The sequence below is a fragment of the Meles meles genome, chromosome 18 (assembly GCF_922984935.1).
Source record: "Meles meles chromosome 18, mMelMel3.1 paternal haplotype, whole genome shotgun sequence".
In the NCBI taxonomy this organism is placed as follows: Eukaryota; Metazoa; Chordata; class Mammalia; order Carnivora; family Mustelidae; genus Meles; species Meles meles.
In genome coordinates, this window is record NC_060083.1 from 16,291,578 (window position 1) to 16,319,268 (window position 27,691).

A 27,691-nucleotide genomic window follows, 5' to 3' on the forward strand; every position below is an offset into this window, starting at 1 on the left:
GAGAAAATCGACCAGATGCCCCAGGATGAACTGGGACGGGAAAGAAGAGAGGTAAAAAGATGATAAGACTTAAGTGAGCGACGAGAGGAAGAATTCCAGTCCATAGAAGAGATCCCCAAGAAATCACTGGTGTCTACCAGCGAGGACATGTTGTTTGAAAGGATGACCGCGCCAACGTGTATCCTTTGGTAAGGGAGTGTAACATGGTTTTTCATGTCCTCTAGTGCTTTAAAAGCATTGTGAAATAAGGGGATTTTATGCATATGGAAGAAAAAAATACCACCAGAAATATCCTTTTGAACTAATAATAGACTTGTATGTTTTGAAGTTCAGTGCTCTGGCGGGACATGGGTCAGAGGAGTGCTGCGTCTGGGCCTGACATCTGGGTCCGACAGGGTTGCTTCCCAAGCACGAAATTCCGGACGTGCTTTGTCTGTTACCTAGGGTGCCCTTTCTTGTGGGAGACTCAAGGTCAATCTCTCCCTCTCCTCCCCATTCCCCTTCTTTCTCACTTCCTCCTCCGCTCCTCCATGCCTTTCCCCTTTCCCTCCTCTCCTCACCTCTTCTGCCTTAGATGGCTTGATACCTCTTCACAAGTTCCTAAAACTCTTATGGGCTTCTCAAAATGTGCATTCGGAGATGGACCAGAAAGCAAAAGGTATGAAAAAGGGAAAGGCACTGAGAAAGGCACCAGGGGCTCGACTGGCATCTGCCTTTGCCGCACAAATATTACCATTTACCAAGAGAAGGAAGAGGAGGAGAGTTTTTCCCTTCCTCCTCCACGTGGCACTGAAAATTGCTTCCTAGGATTCACCTCCCTTTTTTCCTGTAGACTCTGCCTTTGGAAGATTTGTAAGTGATCGGATGCACGTAAAGTGTTTAATGTAGTTCCTGACACATAGCGAGCACTGGACGGGTGTTCACATCTAGACGATGACGGTGGTGGTGGCAAGGATGGTAGTGATGAGGAGGATGATGGGAAACTCCTAGTGGGAGATGCAGACAACTGCCAGCCTCGTTTCTGTAAATGGGGTTTACTTTGAGCAGTGGATTTCAAGGTCAAAACTTGGGCTTGCCCAGGATGAAAGATAGAACAAGTTTTAGAGCCTGTGAAGACTTTTGGCTTGTTTAGCCAGTTAGCATGACACCCGGGGATATCGCTAATGAGAGCAAGTGTCCTGCGTGCCAGGGGTTTGGGCCCCTGTTAGCTTTGGGCTCACTGTAGAACTCAACTCTTCTAGATCACCTCCCTCCACAAATTTGTTTAGCACCTTTACGACACCTCCTTTCTGTTCCTTTCTCTTCCCGTTCCTGTATTGGTTTTCTCTCTCTTTTATTTTTAAAAATTTTATTTATTTGACACAGAGAGAGAGATCACCAGTAAGCAAAGAGGCAGGCAGGGAGAGAGGGGGAAGCAGGCTCCCTGCTGAGTGGAGAGCCCGATGTGGGGCTCAATCCTAGGACCCTGACATCATGACGTGAGTCAAAGGCAGAGGCTTAACCCACTGAGCCACCCAGGTCCCCCCCTTTTTTTCTTCCTGTTAAAAATAATAGGTGCTCTTTAGAACTACAGACCAATATCCTTGATGAACACAGACGCAAAAATTCTCGCCAAAATACTAGCCAATAGGATTCAACAGTACATTAAAAGGATTATTCACCACGATCAAGTGGGATTTATTCCGGGGCTGCAGGGTTGGTTCAACATCCGCAAATCAATCAATGTGGTAGAACACATTAATAAAAGAAAGAACAAGAACCATATGATACTCTCAACAGATGCTGAAAAAGCATTTGACAAAGTACAGCATCCCTTCCTGATCTACCATTGCAGTGTCCTACAGACTTGTGTCACTGCCTTCAAATCCCTCGTGCCCCACTCTCCATCCCTGCCTTCACCCCCTCGCTCCCCGGCCACCACTTTTCCCCCCTGTCTTCATAGTTTTGCTTTTCCAGAATATCATGTAGTTGGAATCATACAATGTGAAGTCCTTTTTTTTTTTAAGATTTATTTATTTATTTGTCAGAGAGAGAGAGAGAGGAAAAAAAAAAACACCTGTTGGGGGAGGGGTAGAGAGAGAGAGGGAAAGAGAAGCAGACTCCTGGCTGAGCAGGGGGCCCAATGCAAGGCTCAATCCTAGGACTCTGGGATCATGACCTGAGCCAAAGGGAGACACTTAACCAACTGAGCCACACAGGTGTCCCCACTGTGAAGTCTCCTTAGGTTGGCTCCTTTCACTTAGCAAAATGCATTTAAGATTTCTCCATGTCTCTTCCTGGCTTGCTAGTTCATTACTTTCTATTTCTGAGTAGCACTCTTTTTGTATGTATCCACAGTTTTTATAAAGTGTTTTCATCACATCCATGATTTTTTATAAAAGACTTTGCAAACAAAAAATATGCAGAAGTAAGCTACTATTGAATTAAAAGTAATAGATTTATAATACCTCTAATTTTTCATTTCAGAAAATTTTTATCTTGGATTTATTCCTGGGAATATGGATTTTTAAAAAGATTTTATTTATTTATTTGACAGATGGAGATCACCAATAGGCAGAGAGGCAGGCAGAGAGGAAGGGAAGCAGGCTGAGCAGAGATCCCGATGTGGGGCTCGATCCCAGGACCCTGAGATCATGACTTGAACCAAGGCAGAGGCTTTAACCCACTGAGCCACCCATGCACCCTGAATATGGAATTTTTTTTTCAAAGATTTTATTTATTTATTTGACAGATAGAGATCTCAAGTAGGGAGAGAGGCAGGCAGAGAGAGAGAGAGGAGGAAGCAGGCTCCCTGCCAAGCAGAGAGCCCGATGCAGGGCTCAATCCCAGAATCCTGGCATCATGACCCGAGCGAAAGGCAGAGGCTTTAACCCACTGAGCCACCCAGGTGCCCCTGAATATGGAATTTTTAATCATGCTTAGGTAATTTTGTCCCTTTGTGCTTCATTCTTCCAGAGGAATTGGTATATGAAGAACAAATACAAATATTCCCAGCTGAATAATTGTCTTTCTTATGAAGTTCCTTAGTAACTATACTGTAACTTCCCCCTTCCATATATTTTCATAAAGTAAATTGAATTTCACAATATTAAGTGCTCACTGTGTGTCAGGTACTGAGCAGTCTAGGTTCTGGGGATTAGGAGGATAGGACGTTCTTTCTGTTTACTGTTGACTTTCTTTTCTTTTTTAAGCAAGGTATAATTCAAATACCATTAAATTTACCTTCTTGGGGGCGCCTGGGTTGCTCAGTGGGTTAAGCCGCTGCCTTCAGCTCAGGTCATGATCTCGGGGTCCTGGGATTGAGTGCCGCATCGGGCTCTATGCTCAGCGGGGAGCCTGCTTCCCTTCCTCTCTCTCTGCCTGCCTCTCTTGTGATTTCTCTCTGTCAAATAAATAAATCTTAAAAAAAAAAATTTACCTTCTTAAAATTTAAAATTGTGGTAAAATACACATAAAGTAAAATTTACCATCTTTAAAAAAAAAAAGACTTTATTTATTTATTTGACAGAGAAAGACTCAGCGAGAGAAGGAACACAAGCAAGGGGAGTAGGAGAGGGAGAAGCAGGCTTCCTGAGGAGCAGGGAGCCTGGCAGGGGCTCGATCCCAGGATCCTGGGATCATGACCTGAGCTGAAGGCAGACACTCAATGACTGAGCCACCCAGGTGCCCCTCATATTTCTTTTAAATCTTTATTTATTTATTTGAAAGGGAGGGTAGGGAAGGGCAGAGGAGAGTCTTAAGCAGACTATTCCTGGAGGCCAATGTCGGGCTGGATGCCACAACCCTGAGATCACGACCTGAGCCAAAGCCAAGAGTCAGTTGCTGATCCAACTGTGCCACCAGGCATCCCTAAAATTTACCATCTTCACCATTTTGAAGTGTACAGCGTCGTAGTAGGTACAGTCACACTGTGGTGCAACCAACACCTGGAACTCATCTCGTGAGATGGAAACTCCCTACCCATTGAACAACTCCCCGTTCCCCAGCCCTGCCCCTGGCAACCACCATTCCACTTTCTGTCTCTATGGATCTGACTCCTCTTGGGACCATGTCCGTGGAATCCTACCGTATTTGTCATTTTGTGACTGGTGGATTTCGCTTACATGATGTCCCCAAGGTCCATCCACGTTGTAGAGCGTTGGTTGCCTTCCTGTGGAAGCCTGAACAGCACTCACATGTTGTTCATCCCTTCATCCGTCATGGGACACTTGGCGTCCTTTTACCTTCTGGTTTCTGTGAAGTATGCTGCTCTAAACATGGGCGTGTGACTGTCTCTTTGAGACCCTGCTTCCAGTTCTTTGAGCTAGGTACCCAGAAGTGTCATTGCTGCATGATACGCTAATTCTGCTTTCAGTGTTTGGAGAGCTCTCCCTGGGGTTTTCCACAGCAGCTGCACGATTTCACATTCCCACCAAGAGTGCCAGTGGTTCCAATTTCTCCACATCCTCATAAAAGTGACCCCTTTAAAGCGCACCATCCATTGCTTTTTAGCATGTTCACAAGGTTGTGCGGCTGTCACCACTGTCTGATTCCAGAACATTTTCATCCCCCACAGAAGAAATCCATATCCTCTCGCCGTCACTCCCCGACCACCTTCCCCAGGCCCCCAGCAGCCACTGGGCTCCTTTCCATCTCTATGGATTGGACTGACCCTGCACTGTGTGTGGCCCCTTTCACTCAGCATCATGGATTCGAGAGCCCTCCAGGCCCTAGCATGTGCTTGAGGATGTTCTTGAAGTGATTTCCCTCACTTTGGACTGATGATGTGAAATCCTTCCCCTCCAGAGACTGCACCAGGGGTGCCTGGCTTCACAGTTCTGGGTTCGGCACACTCAGTGTCTTGCTGGTCTTGCCTTTGTCTTCCAGACCATGACTTGGTCTTTCAGATGGACCAGTTCTCTTACCGTTTACTACATTCGAGGTGAACACTAGCGAGTCCTTCTGTGCGTCTGTGCTCACACTGTGGTCATCGACGATGTCTTCAAGAATACTCAGCAGCACCTTCAGGTATGCAAGTTCTCGTTGTTGCTTTTTAAGATTTTATTTATTTATTTATTTGGAGAGAGCAAGCAAGAGAGAGCAGTAGGGAGAAGCAGACTCCCCTGCTCAGCGGGGAGCCTGACGTGGGTCTGGATCCCAGGACCCTGAGATCAAAGCCTTAGCTGAAGGCCGACGCTTAACCGACTGAGCTGCCCAATATATGGGCATTTATTTGGGCATTTGACATATATTTTAATAAGGACCTTCCTTAAGTCAATGCGTAGGTCAAAAACATCACAGAGGGTTTCCCAAAAGCCTAGTCATATTCAGGGATCCATGCCACGTAGGTGCAGAATTTGCTCTCTAGATGTCCAGAAACACACACAGGCCCAGCAAGCAGCCCTTCTTGGAGCTTAGTTGAATGTGCAGCACTGAGCACAGTGCTGATGGGAGGGAGAGGGGGTAGTTTGTATCTGCAGAGTGAGGAAGGAGCAGCAGGCAGACAGGCTGAGAAATAAGGACCATGCCAGGCAGCTGTCCAGCCTCCTGCAGAGTCAGGTGGCTGGGAGTGGCTTTGACGATCCATCCATCCACCCATTCGTTCCTCCATTCATTTATTCCATAGGTATTTACCAGAAACTCTTTGTTTCAGATTCTGGGCATGTAGTCATGAACAAAACAGATCTAGCTCCCCCCCCCGCCGCCCCCCATGGAGCTTATACTCTCATAAATACACAATTATGAATTACAACAAGCACTCCAAAGGAAATGTGGGCTGCTGCAGGAGAGAGATCAGGAGTGAGAGATGGCCCTTCAGTGGGTTGCGCTGGCAAACATGCCCTTTGTGCCGAGATCTGACTCACTGAGGAGGATGAACCAGGGGCAGTTTGGGGAGAAGCAGTCCAGACCCAGGGAGCTCCAGGTTTGCAGGCCTGCCCATGGGGCCGAGAAAGAAGGCTGGTATGACTGACATGGAGTGAGCAAGGGGAGAGGAAGGAGGGAAGAAATGAACTATTTCCTGGCAGGGAGCACTAGCATCTTATTTGTTTCCAGAAGGTTCCTGAGTTACTGAGAAAGGATTGTGGGGGGATGGGAATGAAAGCAGGGAGACCAGCGAAGAGGCTTTTGCTCCAGATCTGCTCAGTGGCCTGAGTGGACACTGTTTAAGGGAGATGAGGCCAGCAGGGCTTCAAGGGGGCTGGAGGTGGGGCAGAACCCCAACATTTATTCCCCACCTGGGTTCAGAGTTGGGCACATGCCTACATCTGTAGGGAGCACTGTCCTTGTGGGGAGTGTGGCTTACACTTTAGGGGTTTGAGGGAGAGAAAATCAGAAAACCACTGGCTATGAAGAAATGCCAGGGGAAGGCCATCGGAGTGGAACTTTCAGCCCGATGAACCTGGAAGAGGAGCTTAGTTTTCTCTGTGGGGCTCCAGCCTCTCTGGCCATCCTGAATCTTTCAGAGCACTTTCTCTGCATTTCTGCAGGGCCACACTAACGCGATCTCCTGCCTCTGCATCAGTGAAGACAGGCGGTGGATTGCCGCGGCCGACAAAGGGCCCTAGTGCCTGATAATCATATGGGACTCCTTCAAGGGTAGGCGTGGCGCAAGCTCCCTTTTCCCTACTCAGTGTAGCATATCCGCAACAAATGAGAAATACCGGTCTGGGCATGCAGAAGCCAGCGGTGGGATGCCGGGAGAGGGTGAAGCGGCCTGGGGAGGCTGGTCGTCCTGTTGCCTTGAGGCCCGGTCGAGTGATATTACCTTCGTGAATTTCCCCATTTACAATTCTTGGCTCTTCAGGCTGAGAAACTTGGTTTGGCGATGTCCCAGAGTAGATGAGGGAGGTTAACACTAACGCAGCTTGGAGGCCCAAGGAAGTGAAGTGATTTTCCCCATCTACAAAAAAAGAGGCTGATCATACCCACTGTTTTAGTTTCCTTGGGCTGCTCTAAGAAATTACCATATGCTGGGGCGCCTGAGTGACTGAGCAGGTTAAGCCTCTGCCTTCAGCTCAGGTCATGACCTCAGAGTCTTGGGATCCAGCTTAGGTGGGAGGGCGCTCGTTTTCCTGAGAGCTGGGGTATTGTCCTAGGCATCTTTTTTTTTTTTTCCTGTCCTTCGTGCCTGACACGGAATCAGCGCTCAATAGTGGGTGACAGTCGACTTCATGAAGAGAATGAACAGCATGCTTGCATAATGCTGAGTTAGTTCTATTATTTATTAAAATGAGATAAAATTCACATAAGGTAAAATTCGCCACTGTGAAGCCTGCGAGTCAGTGGCATTGAGTGTGTTTACAATGCTGTGCCATCGCGGCTTGATTCTAGTTCCAACTGCTGTTTTAAAGTCATCTCTCTGCCCAACGTGGGGCTGGAACCTACAAACCCGAGGTCAGGAGTCACATGGTCCACCAGCTGAGCCTGCTGGATGCCACTAGTTCCAAAACCCCAAAAGAAAACCCCAAAGCCATCAGTCATCCCTACCATTCCCTCTGACACCACTGACATGCCGGTCCGTCCCTGTGGATTTTCTAATTCTGGACGCTTCATAGCAATGAGCTCGAACAACGTGTGGTCTTTGTGTCAGGCTTCTCTACTTCACGTGATGTATGAGGGTCCACCCCTGATACAGCAGGGGTCCGTGCTTCCTTCCTCTGTATGGCTGCATTGCAGTCTGTTGTATGGATGGAGCACATTTGTTTCCTCCATAGCTTTTGAAACGAGTCCCTCCGGGGAGCAAGGCAGACCTCAAATCGGGTTCCCTGGTCCTGTTTTGCAGCATTCCTGTGCACACAATATTTGACAGCTGCCCAGAAGGCAACGGCATCGGGGCCACAGCCATCACCCGGGATTCCAAATATCTGGCAACCATCTCCGATGCTGAAATCCAGGTATGGGGCACGTGGAGGCGGCCTCAGTGGGCTGGCTCGGCTTGGGCCACGTGGTGATGTGATGCTCTCAGGGAAGGACCGGACCCCATGGCCCCCCGTTGAGGGTTCTCTTCCTGAGGTATAGCTCTCGGTGCCATGTTCCCGAGCCACAGTTACATGGCTACCACGAGAGGTGTCGGGTTTGTCAACAGCCTTCAGGAACCTTCTCATTCTCCTCCATCTGCTGTCACTCGCAGGAAGTTTGCATCTGAAGGTGGACCTCAGCCGTGGAAACCCCAGCATGTACCCTCAACCTCCTCAAAGAGTATGGTGTTCAGGTGAGCTCAGTTTGAGTGTGTAAAGCTATGTCACCAGTCACACCGAGTCCAGGTCCAAACCTACTTTCGGTTTTACTGGCGTTCAGTTATGGTACACTAGTGCTTGTAAAAAAACACTGCCGTGTCCTTGATCTCACTTTAATCTTCCTGATAGTGAGTAATATTGTTCTGAGCATGTATTATGTGCCAGGTTCTGCTAAGTTTGTTACAGCAAGTATCTCCCGCAGTCCATGCAAACGTGCTGGGAAGGAGTTCTTTAGAAATACAATGGACTGCTACTGTTAAGTACTAGATAATTTGTCTGAAGTCACGGGCCAGCGGCCTTTCCTGTTCTAGACATGCTCTTAACTGCTCCTGAGACTCAGAAATTATTAGTCTCAGTTTGCTTGAAGCGACGTGTCAAGGGCACCCACCAAGTCTACTCTTCCATTCTGTGTCGTCGTACTCATCCTTGCACCCTTCGCTCACCACACGGCTGCTCGGTCCCTACGATGCACCAGACACTGTGCAAAGTGCTCACCTGGATGCAGGATCCAGAACCCAGTCAGAGGGCCCAGGTGACTGGGCTCAGCCGGGCACATGTCACGCTGCAGCTTCATGTCCGTGTCTCTCCTTCTGGCCCCCACCGTCCCTCTAGGTCTCCGCAAAAAATTTCCTCACAGCTTTTATAAGCTGAGCTGATACGGTAGCCACCAGCCATAGCGAGTTTTTCTGTTGCTGCCAGAAACCGCTCTGGGACATTTTAGAGCTTGCGTTGAATCTGGGGATTGCTTTGGGCAGTTGTCCTCTTAACAATCCATGAGCACAGTGGCGCCTGTGTGGCTCAGTGGGTTAAAGCCTCTGAGCTTCTGCTCAGCTCATGATCCCGGGGTCCTGGGATCGAGCTCTGCATCGGGCTCTCTGCTCAGTGGGGAGCCTGCTTCCCCCCCTCTTTCTGCCTGCCTCTCTGCCTACTTGTGATCTCTGTCAAATAAATAAAGAAAATCTTTAAAACAAACAAACAAAAAGCAAAACAATCCACGGGCACAGGCTGTCTTTCCATTCTCTTACATCTTCTTGAGTTTCCTTCAGCAGTGTCCTTTGCAGCAAACAAACCCTCCACCGAAGGTTTATTCCTAGGTCTTTTTATACTATCATAAGTGGATTGGTGTTCTTCATCCCCTTCGTGGGTTTTCATTGCTAGTCTTTAGAAACACAACTGCTATTTGTAGGATTGTGTGTCACGAAACTTTGCTGAATGCATGTGGCTGCTTGGATTTAAGTCGATTAGAGTGAGATGCAACTACAGATTCAGGTGTCTCTGTGGGGTAAGCTACTGCCTTTGGCTCAGGTCATGATGACAGGGTCCTGGGATCTGGCCCCACATCAGGCTCTCTGCTCAGCGGGGAGCCTGCTTCCCCGCTCTCTCTGCCTGCCTCTCTGCCTACTATGTGATCTCTGTCAATTAAATAAAATCTTTAAAACAAAACAGACAAACAAAACTGCAGATTCATTTCCTTGGGGTCACCACATTTCAAGTACTCCCCAGCCACCTGTGGCCAGTAGCTGCCATGTTTGACAACAGATGAGCCAATGTCTCGGTCACAGAGGAATGTGCTGTGGGCAGCGCTGCAAGGCCCCAAGTCTGGAAGCATTCTTCCTGCTCTGCATTCCTGCCACCCAGCTGGACTGAACCCTTCAATCTGGGCTTGAGTCACAAAGGGTGAGCGAGCTCTCAGCACAGCCCAGCTTTCTAGTAGGCTGGCTGTTTCATTTCTAGAGCGAACGGTCTCACACCTTTTCTTCTTCATCTCTCCCAGCCCTTCCTCTTCCTCTAGGCTGATGACCTCTCTCATTTTGCATTGAGAGAATGGGGGCCATCGGATACAAACCCCGGCCTGTTCTCACTCCCAGCCTACAACCTGCTTCATCCTCACCACCGTCTCCTGCCCTTCTGCGTGTAAGAGCAGCCACTGCCTGAGATGCCACTCCTCTCGGGCGCTCGAGGCCGTCTCCTGCAGCGATCCGCACCCCCTCTGCTGGGTGATTATACCCCGAGCAGACACACATGCGTTCCTTTCCCCCGTCTCTGGGACACCACTGATGATGCGTCTCCTTCCGACTCTGGCCCTCTGCGCCTCTTCACAGTTACATGTCTCTGAGGTGCTGTCTGTGCCTGCTTTCTGACTTCATCATATCTCATTTACTCTTTTGTGCACAAAATATTTGATCTCTTTATATTTTCATTGCTAAAGGAGGCATACATCCAAAATGTGTACATTTTAAGGCATGAAACAAAAGGTACAGGTGTGTTTACTGCCTGATCAAGAAAGAACACCACCCAAACCCTAGAAATCCCTTTGACCTCCTTCCACAATCCCATCCCCAAGTTAACTAGGGTTAACTAGTTAACTAGTGTCCCCGATTTTGTGTTACACATTCCCATGCCTTCCTGTATACTTTTGTCTAGCAAATATCTCTTGGTACTTTCCTTTTTTTTTTTTTTTTTCTGAGCGAGAGAGAGAGAGAGAGAGAGAGAGAATGTGAGCCGGGAGGGGCAGACATAGAGGGAGAGGGAGAGACTCTCAAGCAGACTCCATGCTTAGTGCAGAGCCTGATGTGGAGCTTGAACTCAGGATTCTGAGCTTCTGACCTGAGTCAAAATCAAGAGTCGGATGCTTGACCAAATGAGACCCCCTTGTCCCCTCCCCACCACCACATTTTTTAAATTCCCATGCTGGAACTCAGGACCCTGAGATCAGGAGCTGTGGGCTCTACTGGCTGAGCCAGCTGGTGCCCCTCCCCCAGTACTATCCTATTTTGTTTTACCTGGGTTTTTTTGGTGCATATGGGGAATCATAATTGCTTCATTTTGTCTGCCTTGTTTCTGAGATTCATTCATTTTGATTACTGAGTTATAATTCACTATTTTCACGCCTATCTAGTCTCTTCTTGTCTTGAGTATAATGTAGCTCATTTATCTATCCTACTGATGATGAACATTTGGTTCTTCTGATCTGTCTTCCACCTACCCACAGCTCTACCAAATCTATGCTTATCACAGTCACTGGCATTTCCAAGTGAAGCGAGCACTATTACATCGGCATGAGCACCATTCCCAGTGGGTGCTGAAGACACCTTTCCTGGGCTCATAGCCTTCCCTGGGCTCCTCTGTGGGCTTGTCCCCTTTCACTGCACACCTTCTAAATGCTGGCCGTCCTCAGGGTTGAGTTGTGGGAGCTCCTCTTAGGGCGACACCTTCTTCCTGGGTGTCCTCATCCATTCCCATGACTTTTAAGTCCTGTGCACTCCCAAGATGCACCCAAAATCCTTCCTCCCCTCTCCATTTCCACTGCCACCACAGCTCCCTGCATGACTACAACATCCTTCAGGCTGAGCTGTGTTCATTCTTGTCCCAGTCCTTCCCGCCTTCCTGCAGCAGCCAGAGTGATAGTTCTTAAGTGAGCCGGACAGATCATACCACTCTCTTACTTAAAGTCTTTGAGTGGCTTCCCTTTGTGATGGGGATAACCCTAAGCTTCCCCTTCACCCATCTCCCAGCATCTACCCTCCTGTTTATTAATGTCTGTTCCTTTGTATGCCCTGGAATTTTACAGAAATGGACTCTTTTTGTGGAGTGCGCTGACTTCTTTTATTCAATTTAATTTTTTTATTTGATTTAAATTTTGAGATTCATCTATGTATGCAAAAATGGTTTATTCCTCTTTATTCCTCTCTATGTGTCCTTTAAAATGTGAATGCTGAGTAGTCATCGAATGGATATGTCACAGTTTGCTGATTCACCTGTTAAAAGACATCTGCCCTGTTTCCTGTTTGTGGCTGTTGAAAACAAAGGTGCATGAACTTTCATGTACAAGTCTTTGTAGGATATATGCTTTCGTTTTTCTTGGTAATTATCTTTGTTTCTGAAGGCTATTTGCCCTAACTATAGGACTGTAGGGGGGTAGTTATTTCCATACTTTGAGGATATTATTGTCTTCAGACTTAACACCATTTCCCTTGAGAAGTCAACTATCAATCTTATTTTTCCCTCTTCTGAAAGTTACGTATGTCTTTCCCCTCCTGCCCCATTCTGGCTGCTTTTAAGGTTTTCTGGTAATTGTTAGCAGTTTTTAAGGATGTGTCTGTATGCATATGGATATGTTGTTGATTTTTTAAAAAATCCAAAACTGGTGCCTGGCTGGCTCAGTCAGTGGAGTATGTGACTCTTGATCTAGGCTTGTGAGTTCGAGCCCCATGTTGGACAAAGAGATTACTCCCGAAAAAAGGATAAATAAATAAAAAATAAAATCTAAAAAACAAAAATAAAAAAACATATCTTCTGGAGTTCTTTGAAATTGCAACATCATATCTTTCTTCAGTTTTGCAAAATTCTCTGCCACTACTTCTTTTAAAATCACTTTTACCACCTTTTTTTCTTTCCTGTCCTTTTGGTACTCCAATTATACAGACATTAGACCCGTCCTGTGCTATATGTGTCTTATTGTCTATATTGTCTGTTGTTTTGTGTCTTTGTCCTTCAGTCTGGACATTTTCTCCTATAATTTATCTTCCCATTGTACTGACTGATTATTTCTTTGGCTATATTTTATTTTCTGTTTAATCCTCTTTTGAAGTTTTTTAAATCAGGTTTTTTTTTTTCAGATCTAGATTTTCTGTTTGATTCTTTTTAAAAATAGAGTTACTGTGGAGATTGCCCATGTGGCCCTCTACTCTCTGGCACCTCGTGACCACAGTTCTTGTCAAGTCTGCGTGTGTCGATGTTATGCCTGCGTCTCCTGGGGTCCTTGCTGATGATTGCTTCCCTCTTGGTTGTCAGTCGTTTGGAAATGTCTCCTTCTTATGCCTGGTTGTGTTTCATCGGGTGCCCAGTGTCATGCTTTAAGAAGTTTAGGAATAATTTGAGTCTCAGGATGATACCTTCCTCCAAGGAAAACTCATTTTTGCTTCTTGCTGGCATCTGGCAGAGTTAACGAGATTAACTGATTAATCGCATCACAAATCACAGTGATTTGTCGCTGATTTCCAGCCTTTGTGAGGACTTGTCCATGCATTTGCTTCCAACAGTTCTGCCCACCCCTTCCCCCCACCACCCCATCCCCTACCCCTGCTGAGGCCATTGAGTTGTCCTGAAATTACTTCTCAAACATTGGCACTGGTCCTTCACTTTCCTGGAGCAGGCAAGGAGTAGGTGATGGTGTGGAGGTGGCAGGAAGGGAACTTAAGTCATGTTTCTAGAAGCTGTCTCCCAGGGCTGCCCCTTCACCTCAGGCCACCGCCACCCCCTCCCACACACATACCCCCACAGGACACGTGCCTCAGTCTCCCCAGGGAGCTCCATGGTGGTGTGGCTGTTTTTCAGCTTCTGCACTTTGTGGTTTCCTCACTTGCGTAGTTACCACAGGGTTGATTTATGGGAAGGGAGCCAGGCAGTCCAGGCTATTCACCGTGTTGGCAGGAATCAGAAACTCTTTCCAGTATCTGGCATTCACTCCAAGTTACCTTTTGGCCTTGTCAAATATAGATATGTGTATGCAGCAGTTTTTGTCCAAAAGGACACAGGGTAAAGGTTATTAGTGAATATTGTGCTACTTTTGCTTGTCCAATTTACAGATGATGAATTATAATAAATAAGACTAAAAATGGGGACACATTTGAGACCATTAATTTTAACACTCAGGGTTTCAATTCTATTCCTATTGCTTACAAAATGCTGTTGTCTTTTCTGTTTTTTATTCCTACTCAGCTATTTAATATAATATAAATATTATTTATTTTTAATGCTTAGCTTAGCCAGGGAGAAACAGAAAATTTGTCATAATGTAATATATTTCCATACTTTATATATCAGAACTATCTTACTTTTAATCCAGAAATATTTTGATTTGTCTTAAATGTAGGGACAAGTAGATGTTCATTCCCCGAGTAGAGATGTTTTGGTAATGTAACAGTACAGTATCTACTTAGGAAGCAATAAATATGTATTAAAATATTTCAATTTAATTATAGCATTTACTTTAATCTCATTGGAAACTAGTGTATTAAATCAGAGGCAGAAATTTAAATTTCATTTAATTTTTTTAAATTAACGAGTCAAATATTTATTTGAATGTATTTAACATGTTTAAAAAATACAGGGTTTTTCAAGACCTTGGTTTTTACCCCCTTTTAGAAAGGACATAGAAAAGAGATCAGCATGTATGTGCTGACACAGGGCAGAATTGTGAGATTAAAAAAACATCAAACTTAAACATAAAATTACCACATGCCTCAGCAATTCCTAAATCCAAAAGAATTTAAAAATTTAAAACAGGCATTCAGACAAACACAGACATACAAACGTTTGTAGCAGCAGAATGATCGTCAGTAACCAAAGGTAGAAGCAAACCACATGTCCCTCAGCTACTAAATGCAGAAACAAAATGTGGCCCATCGTGCAATGGACTATGATTCGGCCATACAGAGGAACGAGGCACTGATGCCCACTGCGACATGGATGAACCTCGTACACATCATGGTAAAGGAAAGAAGCCGTACACAACAAACCATGTGCTGTATGAGTCCATCGATGTGAAATGTCTGGAAGAGGAGAACCCATTGAGACAAAGTACAGAATGGTGGTTGCTGGGCCTGGGGAAGGGCATGTATGATAACTTAATGGAGGGGGTCTTCCTTTTGGGGTGATGAAAATGTCCTGAACTAGACAGAGGGGATGGTGCCCAGCATTGTTAGTGCACTAAGTGTCCCCGAATTGTACACTTTAAAATGACTAATGGTTGGAATGCCTGGCTGGCTCAGTCAGTGGAGCACGTGGCTCTTGATCTTGGAGTTGTTTGGGGTAGAGATTGCTTCAAAATAAAATCGCTATTTATTTATTTATTTATTTATTTATTTGACATAGATCACAAGTAATCACAAGAGGCAGAGGGAGAAGCAGGCTCCTTGCTGAGCACGGAGCCCGATGTGGGGCTCGAACCCAGGACACTGGGATCAATACCTGAGCCAAAGGCAGAGGCTTAACCCACTGAGCTTCCCAGGTACCTCTCAAAATGAAATCGTTATCATTAATTGAATTTAAATTTTAAAAATATTTAAGCATAAAATCTTTAAAAAATAATAAAATGATTAATGGTTAATTTTATGGTAGGTGAACCTTACCTCAATTGAAAATGGAAATTTTCAATGCAAAACAAAACCCAAGATTCAATCACCAATTTTCAGTGCTAGTTGTTACTTCTGGTACATGTTGTAGCTTTAATGCCTTAGAAATGTAGCATTCAGATTTTCATTTACTATCATTTAAACTCACAATCATTTGTGGCATTTTTTTTTTTACACATTTGCTTTTCTTTCAGAATGCTTTCAGATGTTCCTTGAGGCAGGTTCTCTTATCTGAGGAGGTTGCAAAGCTCTGCCCCTGTTTAGATGCATTCCTTTTGATTTTGTGGTTATAGTAGTTCTTTCTTTTAGAAACCAGGTCTTTTTGTAGTGGTGATTATTTTTTCTGTACCCCTCAGTATGAAGAGGGAGGTATACTTGCTCACAGTGCCCCACGTTGAACAGAAAAAGTGAGTATGCTTCCTGCATTTTTATATGCCAGATGCTGTGGAGAGTAAATATGTGTAAGCTTAGTCACTTCGGGCTACTCTTTGTTTGTCTTGATAGTACACCATGGTCAAATCATTGGACATTTTTACTTGGGTCCTTTACTATATTGAATTGTCAATACAGTAATGGAACCATTGTTCAAAATAAAATATTATGGAAGAGAAATTTGACTACCCTGAGAAAATACCCCCCCAAAAGTGATGGCTTTACTAATATGTGTGTGCATACGACAAGGAGTGAAAAGTTATTTCGGAGTGATATAATAAAGAGTTGAACATGAGTGGCTCATTTTTAGGCTAGCCGGTTTTCAGAATAATAAAACATGATCTTAGATATTGAGATGTTTCAGAGCCAGTACAAAGGTGGTGCGTCAGGTGTTGGAGGAAACAGGTTATCTTTCCTGCCTGCTCACCTGGAGCCATTGTCGCATCTGAGGTGGACCTCGGGTCTCGTCTCCTGCCACAATTTCTGCATTTGACACCCATGTAATCTGCCCTCAGTGAGCACCTTATGGTGTTTCTTCTGCTTCCTTTCTTCACTCTTGGTAGGATTTATAGAAATTTATTTTTAAGAGGACATGCAAAAAAAAAAAAATTGAGATGGATGAATACAAAGATGATTCTGTCCAAACCTCTTTTTCATAAATCAAAGTTATCAAACAATAAAGTCAATTCTCATTATGTGTGGCAGTTAAGTTGCACAAAATCTCTGCAGACCTCAGCGAGTACAAAATCATTGCTCCTAGGAGAAGTACAGGATTACGTTCCTGCCAGCCTTGGGTCATAAGTTTCCCCAACAGATAGATACATAACCTTGTCTTCTGTGTGTTTTCTTTTGAAGACATCGCATTTAATACATAATGTTGATGCATCAGCGCTGCCTCACAGCCAGCAGCTCTGAAACACGTGCCTGAATGACATTTATCTAACTCAGGTATATTCTCTGGAAGGTACATCACTAGACTGCCTTTCAGTACCGTGTTTGCATTAGCTTAAATACTGCCCTCACCAACAAAAGCACCTCAAAAACGTGACCCACGTGGCACTAAGCAGACCCTGGAAAGACACTTGTTTACAGTTTGAAAGCTGGAATAAGAAGGCAGAGCATGTCCTCACTGGACTCAGCTAGGAATGTGTGCACAGGGAGAATCAGATTTTTGCCACTCCGTATTTGCACATGTCTGCAGACCATCATGAAAAGGCCACAAGGGTTGATGTTGGGGTTATAAATTGTAGCAAGTAGGTGAGTTTGCAAATACACAACCCACAAGCCATGACAATGTCTTGTATGGAAGTAGAGCAGCTCTTGGGGAGAACTTGATGCCCTCCTTTGACCAGTTATTGTTTTTCTGACCCTCCTGTGCTCAGGGCAGAAGAGGTGAGCCTAGGGTCTTCTCTGTGTCTTTAGAGAAGGGGGCAGCAAACTTGCTGTATCACGTGACAAATGAAGGCATTTCTTTGTTTGATTCATTCGCTGTACATTCATCGTGGGGCTCCACTCACCACTCTGGGTTCTTTCTACAATTCGTCTCCAAGACACTGCCTAAGAAAGATGGCTCTCGGGCGCCTGGGTGGCTCAGTGGGTTAAGCCGCTGCCTTCAGCTCAGGTCATGATCTTGGGGTCCTGGAATTGAGTCCCGCATCAGGCTCTCTGCTCAGCAGGGAGCCTGCTTCCCTCTCTCTCTCTCTCTCTGGCTGCCTCTCTATCTACTTGTGGATCTCTCTCTGTCAAATAAATAAATAAAAAAAAATCTTTAAAAATACAAAAAAGAAAAAAAAAAGATGGCTCTCGTGCTTTTTTTTATGTAGCACAGATTTCATGAGGTGTCAGGGGCATGTCTGTGTATAGTACTTAATTTCTTCTGATGGGAAAATAGTTTATGGGAAAAGTTTATAGTTATAAGACTGGGATAATTATTTTGTGATATCTTACAACTGGAGCATGCTTTTGCACAAGACAGACATTAGTTTCTTTTATCAATCTATGAAACCTCGGTAAGAGAAGTTGAATAGGTATAAACAAGTGGTTAAACACTTTTTCATTTGCTTGAAGCAAACAGTTTCATGAACCCCGTACACAGTCCTTCACTTGCTCCTAGCAAACCTTCAGAGGTTCAGAACAGCCTGCACTATGGCAATTCACGGGGACGAGATTTCTTAGTGATTGGTTTTTTGATTTTGTCTTTTTTCCTACTGTAAATCAATGTAATATTATAAAATATGCCATACTGACAAATGCTTGTTTTATATTTATCACCAACGTAATGTGTAATCTGTCTTCTGAAATGCAGACCTTCAACAAGCTCGTGGGAAAATTTAGCCAGTCAGTCTTTCATTTGAATTTAACACAAATACTTTCCACGACAATGGAAGGGAAGCTGGTTGTCTGGGACATCCACCGCCCACCATAGCCTACCTCCGCCTCTGTGGGCTTTCCTCAAATCAAACCTTGTAAATTGGTTCATTTTCAGAAAGAGCGGATCACTGTGTTCATTACAGTTGATCTGTAATTAACTTAATAAAAAGGCAGCTATCAGTGATTATCAAAGTATATTACAACCCTTTTGGATGTATACACATATTTTGTATATGCAGTGAATATTTCTGGAGAAATTCCTTATTAACTGGGAATGTTTGGTGCCTCTGAGGAAAAGAACAGAGAAGCGGGATCAAGGGTGGGGGTGGCTTCACCTCTTCTTATGATCTCATTTGTACTAATTGGTTTGCTTTTTTAAATAATTTTTATTTTTATAAACATATAATGCATTATTAGCCCCAGGGGTACAGGTCTGTGAATCGCCAGGTTTACACACTTCACAGGACTCACCGTAGCACATCCCCTCCCCAATGTCCAAAACCCCACCACCCTCTCCCTACCCCCCTCCCCCCAGCAACTCTCAGTTTGTTTTGTGAGATTAAGAGTCTCTTATGGTTTGTCTGCCTCCCGATCCCATCTTGTTTCATTTATTCCTTTCCTACCCCCCAAATCCCCAACGTTGCATCTCCACTTCCTCATATCAGGGAGATCATATGAGAGTTGTCTTTCTCCAGTGGATTTATTTCGCTAAGCATAATACCCTCTAGTTCCATCCATGTCGTTGCAAATTGCAAGAATTCATTTCTTTTGATGGCTGCATAGTATCCCATTGTATATATATATATATATACCACCTCTTCTTTATCCATTCATCTGTTGATGGACATCTAGGTTCTTTCCATAGTTTGGCTATTGTGGACATTGTCGCTATAAACATTTGGGTGCACGTGCCCCTTCAGATCACTACATATCTATCTTTAGGGTAAATACCCAGTAGTGCAATTGCTGGATCATGGGGTAGCTCTATTTTCAACTTTTTGAGGAACTCCATGCTGTTTTCCAGAGTGGTTGCACCAGCATGCATTCCCACCAACAGTGGAGGAGGGTTCCCCTTTCTCCGCATCCTCGCCAGCATCTGTCATTTCCTGACTTGTTAATTTTAGCCATCCTGACTGGTGTGAGGTACCATCTCATTGTGGTTTTGATTTGCATTTCCCTGATGCCGAATGATGTGGATCACTTTTTTCATGTGTCTGTTGGCCACCTGGATGTCTTCTTTGCGAAAATGTCTGTTCATGTCCTCTGCCCATTTCTTGATTGGATTATTTGTTCTTTGGGTGTTGAGTTTGCTAAGCTCTTTATAGATTTTGGAGACTAGCCCTTTATCTGATATGTCGCTTGCAAATATCTTCTCCCATTCTGTCAGTTGTCTTTTGGTTTTGTTAACTGTTTCCTTTGCTGTGGAAAAACTTTTGATCTTGATGAAATCCCAATAGTTCATTTTTGCCCTTGCTTCCCTTGCCTTTGGCGATGTTCCTAGGAAGAAGTTGCTGCAGCTGAGGTCGGAGAGGTTGCTGCCTGTGTTCTCCTCAAGGATTTTGATGGATCCCTTTCTCACATTGAGGTCCTTCATTCATTTTTCATCTATTTTCATGTGTGGTGTAAGGAAATGGTCCAGTTTCATTTTTCTGCACGTGGCTGTCCAATTTTTCCAGCACAATTTATTGAAGAGGATATCTTTCTTCCATTGGACATTCTTTCCTGCTTTGTCAAAGATTAGTTGACCATAGAGTTGAGGATCTATTTCCGGGCTCTCTATTCTGTTCCATTAATCTATGTGTCTTTTTCTGTGCCAGTACCATACTGTCTTGATGATGACAGTTTGTAACAGAGCTTGAAGTCTGGAATTGTGATGCCCCCAACGTTGGCTTTCTCTTTCAATATTCCTCAGGCTATTTAAGGTCTTTTCTGGTTCCATATAAATTTGAGGATTATTTGTTCCATTTCTTTGAAAAAAAAAAAAAAGAATGGGATTTTTATAGGGATTGCATTAAATGTGTAGATTGCTTTAGGTAGCATAGACATTTTCACAATATTTGTTCCTCCAATCCATGAGCATGGAACATTTTTCCATCTCCTTGTGTCTTCCTCAATTTCTTTCCAGAGTTCTTTATAGTTTTCTTAGTATAGATTCTTGCCTCTTTGGTCCGATTTATTCCTAGGTATCCTATGGTTTTGGGTGCAATTGTAAATGGGATTGACTCCTTAATTTCTCTTTCTTCTGTCTTCTTGTTGGTGTACAGAAATGTACCTAATTTCTGTGCATTGATTTTATATCCTGACACTTTACTGAATTCCTGTATAAGTTCTAGCAGATTTGGAGTGGAGTCTTTTGGGTTTTCCACATATCGTATCATATCATCTACAAAGAGTGATAGTTTGACTTCTTCTTTGCTCATTTGAATTCCTTTAATTTCTTTTTGTTGTCTGATGGCTGAGGCTAGGTCTTCTAGTACTATGTTGAATAGCAGTGGTGATAATAGACATCCTTGCTGTTGTCCTGACCTTAGAGGAAAAGCTTTCAGTTTTTCTCCATTGAGAATGATATTGGCAGTGAGTTTTTCATAGATGGCTTTGATGATATTGAGGTATGTGCCCTCTATCCCTACACGTTGAAAAGTTTTGATCAGGAAGGGATGCTGTACTTTGTCAAATGCTTTTTCAGCATCTATGGAGAGTATCATGTTGTTCTTGTTCTTTCTTTTATTAATGTATTGTATCACATTGGTTGATTTGCAGATGTTGAACCGACCTTGCAGCCCCAGAATAAATCCCACCTGGCCGTGGTGAACAATTCTTTTAATGTACTGTTGGATCCTATTGGCTAGTATTTTGGTGAGAATTTTTGCATCTGTGTTTATCAAGGATATTGGTCTGTAACTCTCTTTTTTGATGGAATCCTTGTCTGGTTTTGGGATCAAGGTGATGCTGGCCTCCTAAACTGAGTTTGGAAGTTTTCCTTCCTTTATTATTATTATTATTATTATTATTATTATTATTGGAAGAGTTTCAGGAGAATAGGAATTAATTCTTCTTTAAATGTTTGGTAGAATTCCCCTGGGAAGGTGTCTGGCCCTGGCCTCTTGTTTCTTTGGAGATTTTTTTGACTGTTTCAATCTCCTTACTGGTTATGGGTTTGTTCAAGTTTATTACTTCTTCCTGGTTCAGTTGTGGTAGTTTATATGTCTCTAGGAATGCATCCATTTCTTCCAGATTGTCAAATCTGCTGGCTTAGAGTTGCTCATAATACGTTCTTATTATTTTTTGTATATCTATGGTGTTAGTTGTGATCTCTCCTCTTTCATTCATGATTTCACTTAATTTGGGTCCTTTCTCTTTTCTTTTTCATAAGTCTGGCCAGGGTTTTATCAATCTTATTATTCTTTCAAAGAACCAGCTCCTAGTTTCTTTGACTTGTTCCATTGTTTTTCTGGTTTCTATTTCATTGATTTCTGCTCTGTCTTTGTGATTTTTCTTCTCCGGATGGGTTTAGGCTTCCTTTGCTGTTCTTTCTCCAGCTCCTTAAGGTGTAGGGTTAGGTTGTTCATTGGAGATCTTTCTTGTTTCTTGAGAAGGGCTTGTATTGCTATATATTTTCCTCTCAGGACTGCCTTTGCTGTGTCCCACAGATTTTGAATCATTGTGTTTTCATTATCATTTGTTTCCATAATTTTTTTCAATTCTTTTTTAATTTCCTGGTTGACTCAGTCATTCTTTAGAAGGATGCTCTTTAGTCTCCATGTATTCGGGTTCTTCCCAAATTTCCTCTTATGAATGAGTTCTAGCATCAGAGGATTGTGGTCTGAAAATATGCAGGGAGTGATCCCAATCTTTTGATGCCAGTTGAGACCTGATTTATGACCCAGTATGTGATCTATTCTGGAGAATGTTCCATGTGCACTAGAGAAGAATGTGTATTCTGTTGCTTTGGGATGGAATGTTCTAAGGATATCTGTGATGTCTATCTGGTCCAGTGTGTCATTAAGGCCTTTATTTCCTTGTTGATCTTTTTCTTGGATCATCTGCCCATTTCAATGATGGAGTGTTAAAGTCCCCTACTATTATTGTATTATTATTGATGTGTTTCTTTGATTTTGTTCTTAATTGGTTTATATAGTTGGCTGCTCCCATGATAGGGGCATAGATATTTGAAATTGTTAGATCTCCTTCCTGGACAGACACTTTGAGGATGATATAATCTCCTTCCTCATCTCTTACTATAGTCTTTGGCTTAAAATCTAATTGATATGATATAAGGATTGCCACCCCAGCTTTCTTTTTTGAACATTAGCATGGTAAATTGTTTTCCACCCCTCACTTTCAATCTGGAGGTGACTTTGGGTCTAAAATGATTTTCTCATAGACAACCTATTGATGGTTTTGGTGTTTTTTTTTAATCCATTCTGATACCCTGCCCTGTGTCTTTTGATTGGGCATTTAGCCCATTATATTCCGGGTAACTATTGAGAGATATGAATTTAGTGCCATTGTATTGCCTCTGCAGTGAATATTACTATATATTGTCTCTGTTCCTTTCTGGTCTACTATTTTTAGGCTCTCTCGTTGCTTAGAGGACCCCTTTCAATATTTTCTGTAGAGCTGGTTTGGTGTTTACAAATTCTTTGTTTGTCCTGGAAAGTTTTTATCTCTCCTTTTATTTTCAATGATAGCCTAGCTGGATATAGGATTCTTGGCTGCACGTTTTTGTCGTTTAGTACTCTGAATATATCATGCCAGCTCTTTCTGGCCTGCCACGTCTTTGTGGATAAGTATGCTGCCAATCTAATATTTTTACCATTGTATGTTACAGACTTCGTGTCCTGTGATGCTTTAAGGATTTTCTCTTTGTCGCTAAGACTTGTAAATTTTACTATTAGATGACAGGGTGTGGACCTATTCTTACTGATTTTGAGGGGGTTCTCTGCACCTCCTGGATTTTGATGCTTTTTCCCTTTGCCATATTAGGGAAATTCTCTGCAATAATTCTCTGCAATATACCTTCTGCTCCCCTCTCTCTTTCTTCTTCTGGAATCCCAATTATTCTGACGTTGTTTCATCTTATGGTATCTCTTATCTCTCAGTTTCTCCCCTTGTGGTCCAGTAGTTGTTTCTCTCTCTTTTGCTCAGCTTCTCTGTCATTTGGTCTTCTATATCACTCATTCTCTCTTCGGCCTCATTTATCCTAACAGTGAGAGCCTCCATTTTTTTATCGTACGTCATTAACAGCTTTTTTAAATTTCAACTTGGTTAGATTTTAGTTCTTTTTTATTTCTCCAGAAAGGGCTTTTATTTCTCCAGACCGGGCTTCTCTAATATCTTCCATGCCTTTTTCAAGCCTGGCTAGCACCTTGAGAATCATCATTCTGAACTCTAGATCTGACATATTACCAATGTCCGTATTGATTAGGTCCCTAGACTTCGGTACTGCCTCTTGTTCTTTTTTTTGTGGTGAGTTTTTCTGCCTTGTCATTGTATCCAGATAAGAATATATGAAGGAGTGAATAAAATACTCAAAGGGTGGCCAAGACCCCAGGAAAATGTGCTTTAACCAAATCAGAAGGGACTCCAAATCATGGGGGGAAGAAAGTGGGTAAAAAGAAGTTCAGAAAAAATTTTTTTAAGTAAACAAATAAAGAAAAAATATATATATATATTAGACTGTTGAATAGAATAGGGTCTCCCACTTAATTTTGGGAGTATTTTGGTCTCTTAGAAGAAACTAAAGAAAGTATCTCCCAAAATTTTAAAGAATGAAAAAAATATATAATGGTAAACACAATGAAGTGATGGAATATGATTATAAAGATGAAAATTTTTTAATTTCTATAAAAGGAATTGATAAGGATAAATTGGTTGGGAGAATAAAGAATAAGAAATTGGAGACAATTTGCTGAAGCTGGAGATTATAACAAAGCCCTGTGCTAGTTATAGGGTGTATTTTGATCTATTAGAAGAAGTTGTAACCCAAAATTTTATTTAGAAGAAAAAACCCTATGTGTAAACAAAAAATTAAGTTAGATGCAATGAAGGATAAAATATGACTTTAATAATGAAGCCTCCAAAAAAATGTTTTTTGTTTTTTGTTTTTTGTTTTTTGTTTTTTGTTTTTTTTACGAAAGGTATTGTTAAGAGAAACTAGTTAAAAATGTTAAAAGAGGAAAGGGTAAAATTAAAAAAAATTTAGCGGAAAAAAAATAAAATTTAACAAATTTATTAACTGTGCAAGACTAAAGAATCATGGGGAGAAAGCCATGAATTCCATGCTTTGCTTTCTCCTCCTCTGAATTCCGCTGTTCTCTTGGTACGTGAACTTGGTCTTGGCTGGATTTCTTATTGACCTTCTGGGGGAGGGGCATATTATAGTGATTCTCAAGTGTCTTTGCCCAAGGCGGAAATGCATCGCCCTTACCAGGGGCCAGGCTACGTAATCCGCTGGGGTTCACTATCCCTGAATGCTTTCTGTAGAGTTCCAGAGCTCAGGAATGAAAATGGCGGCCTCCCAATCTCTGGCCCAGAGGAACAGAGTGCTTGGGGCCCCACTCCTCTGTGCGCCCTCGGAGAAAAGCGCTCAGTCACTCCCATCTCCCTGGCCTCCAAACTGTGACCAAGCTTCTCTGTCTCTGGCACACAACCCTGCCTGGAGTCTCTGAACCCCTCCAATCCCTGAGTTCTTCCAGGGGGGTCTCCCCGGATCTTATGGGGTCCCTGCTCACAGAGAAATGGCCTGTGCCACGGATCACGATAAGGTAATCCCAAGTTGAGAGCTCGCTCCCCGACTCCGTCTCTGTAGCTGGCTTCCCCACTCTAATACCTATGAGCTCTGCAACACTCAGACAGCCCCGATCCTTCTGTGAGCCTGAGCGACCTGAGGCCACGCTCTCCTCGCATGGGCTTCATCCCGGTTTAGCCTCTGGAGGGATGTCCCTCAGTGGAGCAGACTTTTAAAAGTTCTGATTTTGTGCTCCATTGCCCTGCTTCTTGCTGGGAGCGCCCCCCCCCCCGCCCCCGCCATGGTCTATCTTCCCATCACTTTGATTTCACTTCTCCGCTGGTCCTACCTTTCAGAAAGTGGTTGATTTTCTGTTTCTAGAATTGTTGCTCTTCTTCTATTCAGTCTCCTGTTGGACTTGTAGGTGTTCGGGATGGTTTGATAAGCTATCTTGCTGATCTCCTACTATCTGATGTTGTCTCAGTGGGCTACTTTTCTCCGCCATCCTGACTCCTCCCTGGTTTGCCTTTTTTTTTTTCTCTTTTAAATCATGGCCATGTATTACTTTTAAAGAACCCCTTTGTGTTGGTGAAACAAAAACTTGGTTTTTTCCTTCCACACTAATTAGAGTCATTTTCACCCTAAATAGTATGTACTTTAATTTTAAGGAAATGGCATAAATAACTATATTGTTTCTTCTGATTACAAAACAACACTTACCCAGTATGAAAAGATGAAATACAACAGAACTTTATAAAGTTTGCTGACTGAAGAGGCTGTGGGGGCTCATACAGTGTCATTAAAGGCTTTAGTCTCCGACAGAAAGGGGTTCACATTCCAGACATATCCCTTCCTTGCTGAAGGACTCAGGGCAAGGGACATAACTTGGCTGAGCCTCCATTTTTCCACGTGCAAAATGGGCATGACGACACTCTCCCTCAGAGTGATTTTATGAGAATTTTTGTGAGACAAGCCACGTAAAACTCTAGCACCTTGTCTGGCACAGGGGAGCTCTAGACGAAATTGTTGTTATCTGTATGCTTGAGAAGTTCCCGAAAGGGACGGAGGACTCTGCCTCATGACAGGGACCATGCACATGTGTTTGGAGTCCCTGTGCCAACTGCTTTCCAAAAGCCCTGCTTTTTTTTTTTTTTTTTTCATTTCTTTTAATACAGAGAGCGGTGAGGTCCTGGCATGTCTTTATAAAGAGAAATGCAAATTGTCCTCACTCAGGGGTGTGGAAAATACAGTAGAAGAATTGCAACTGATGGTGAATCAGCCTTTAATTAGTTGGGGGCTAGGGCCCAGTAAAGACCAGTCCTGTGCTCCCCACTCTCCATGGTAAATAAAACCCAGCCAGGACCAGGGAGCCCACCAAGGATCTTGAAAACACTTGGCCTGTTTTCCCATTTATTTCCAGCAGAGGGCAGTGAAAGATGTTCTCATCAATTACTCTGCCACCTGCCTTGCTGATCAATCAGAAACTGCATTTAATCACTTTGCATCTATAAGAGGAAATTCATCCCCCATTCTGCCCCCCCCCCGTGATTAGACTTATGCCAGAAGCTTATAAAAAAAAAAAAAAAACATTTGGGATGGATCTGAGAACTGGAAATAAAAGCCATTTTGTCACAGGACACTGCCTTTGGCTGTGACCATTAAACAAGGTTTTATATGGCTCTGAGGGCAGTGGATTGTGTGGTTTTGCCAAGTGTGATTTCAGAGGGCTGGTGGACAGACTCTTGTGTCCTCTGTGGTCTCGTGGCAGAGAGTGTCAATCAATGCCCACCGTCACTGCACGTGGCTAATGGGAGAGGCCGGGGAGAGGAGAGCGAGACAGAGCGTGTGCTTTGCATTAGGTACTCCTGGGTCCCTGCACAGTCTAGCCACCGGGCCTGATGGAGCTGCCGTGTGTAAGTCGGTCCCCAGCGGTATTTGGGACATACTTCTACTGAAAGATTACTGCTTGTTTCACTGAAATTCAAATTTCATTGGGCATCCTGCATTTTTTATTTGCTAAATCTGGCAACCCCAGGCTTTGTCAAATTTCTCAACTTCTCTGAGCCTTAGTTTCCCAGATGTAAAGTGGAACAAATGTAAAATCAGCCTCGTAGGACAGTATTAAAGTGAAATTTGTACAACACCTGGAGTCCAAAGCTGGACCCAAAATGAGCTGTTCAGGAGATGGTACTTACTACGGTTAGTTCCCAAACCGTTTTTCTCCATTTCAGCTATATTGTCACAGGTGATAATAGAGGTAACATTAAGTTCTACGATCGGACCCTGTCCATTGTTAACTGGTACAGCAACTTCAGACTGAGCTCCTTAAGGACACTGTCATTTTCCAAGACCCCAACATCTCCCCCACCGAAAAATCAAACTGTCCTCCAGACTGTACTCTAAAAGGTGACCTTTTATTATAAGGTAACTTGTTAATGAATCCAGGGCTCCTGGGTGGCTCAGGGGGTTAATCCTCTGCCATTGCTCTCTGCCTGCCTCTTTGCCTACTTGTGACCTCTCTCTCTCTGTGTCAAATAAATTGCAAAAATCTTAAATAAATAAATAAAAATAAATGATAAAATAAATTTAAAAATAAAATTAATAAAATTAAAAAGTAATTTACACATAAAATATTAAAAATTAATAATCATCTTCATAATAAAACTACTAATAAAATAAATAAATTGATAATTGCCCAGGTTACATTTCAAAGCAGAATTTTCAGGACACCCGACTGGTTCAGTGTATTAAGCATCTGCCTTCTCAGGTCATGAGGCCGGCATCCTGGAATGGAGTCCCGCATTGGG

At 43.4% G+C, this 27,691-nt stretch overlaps 1 pseudogene; it reads left to right on the forward strand.

The window, feature by feature from the left end:
- On the forward strand, nt 1-27,307 carry LOC123930010 (annotated as a pseudogene).
- Nucleotides 27,308-27,691: the final 384 nt, after the last annotated feature.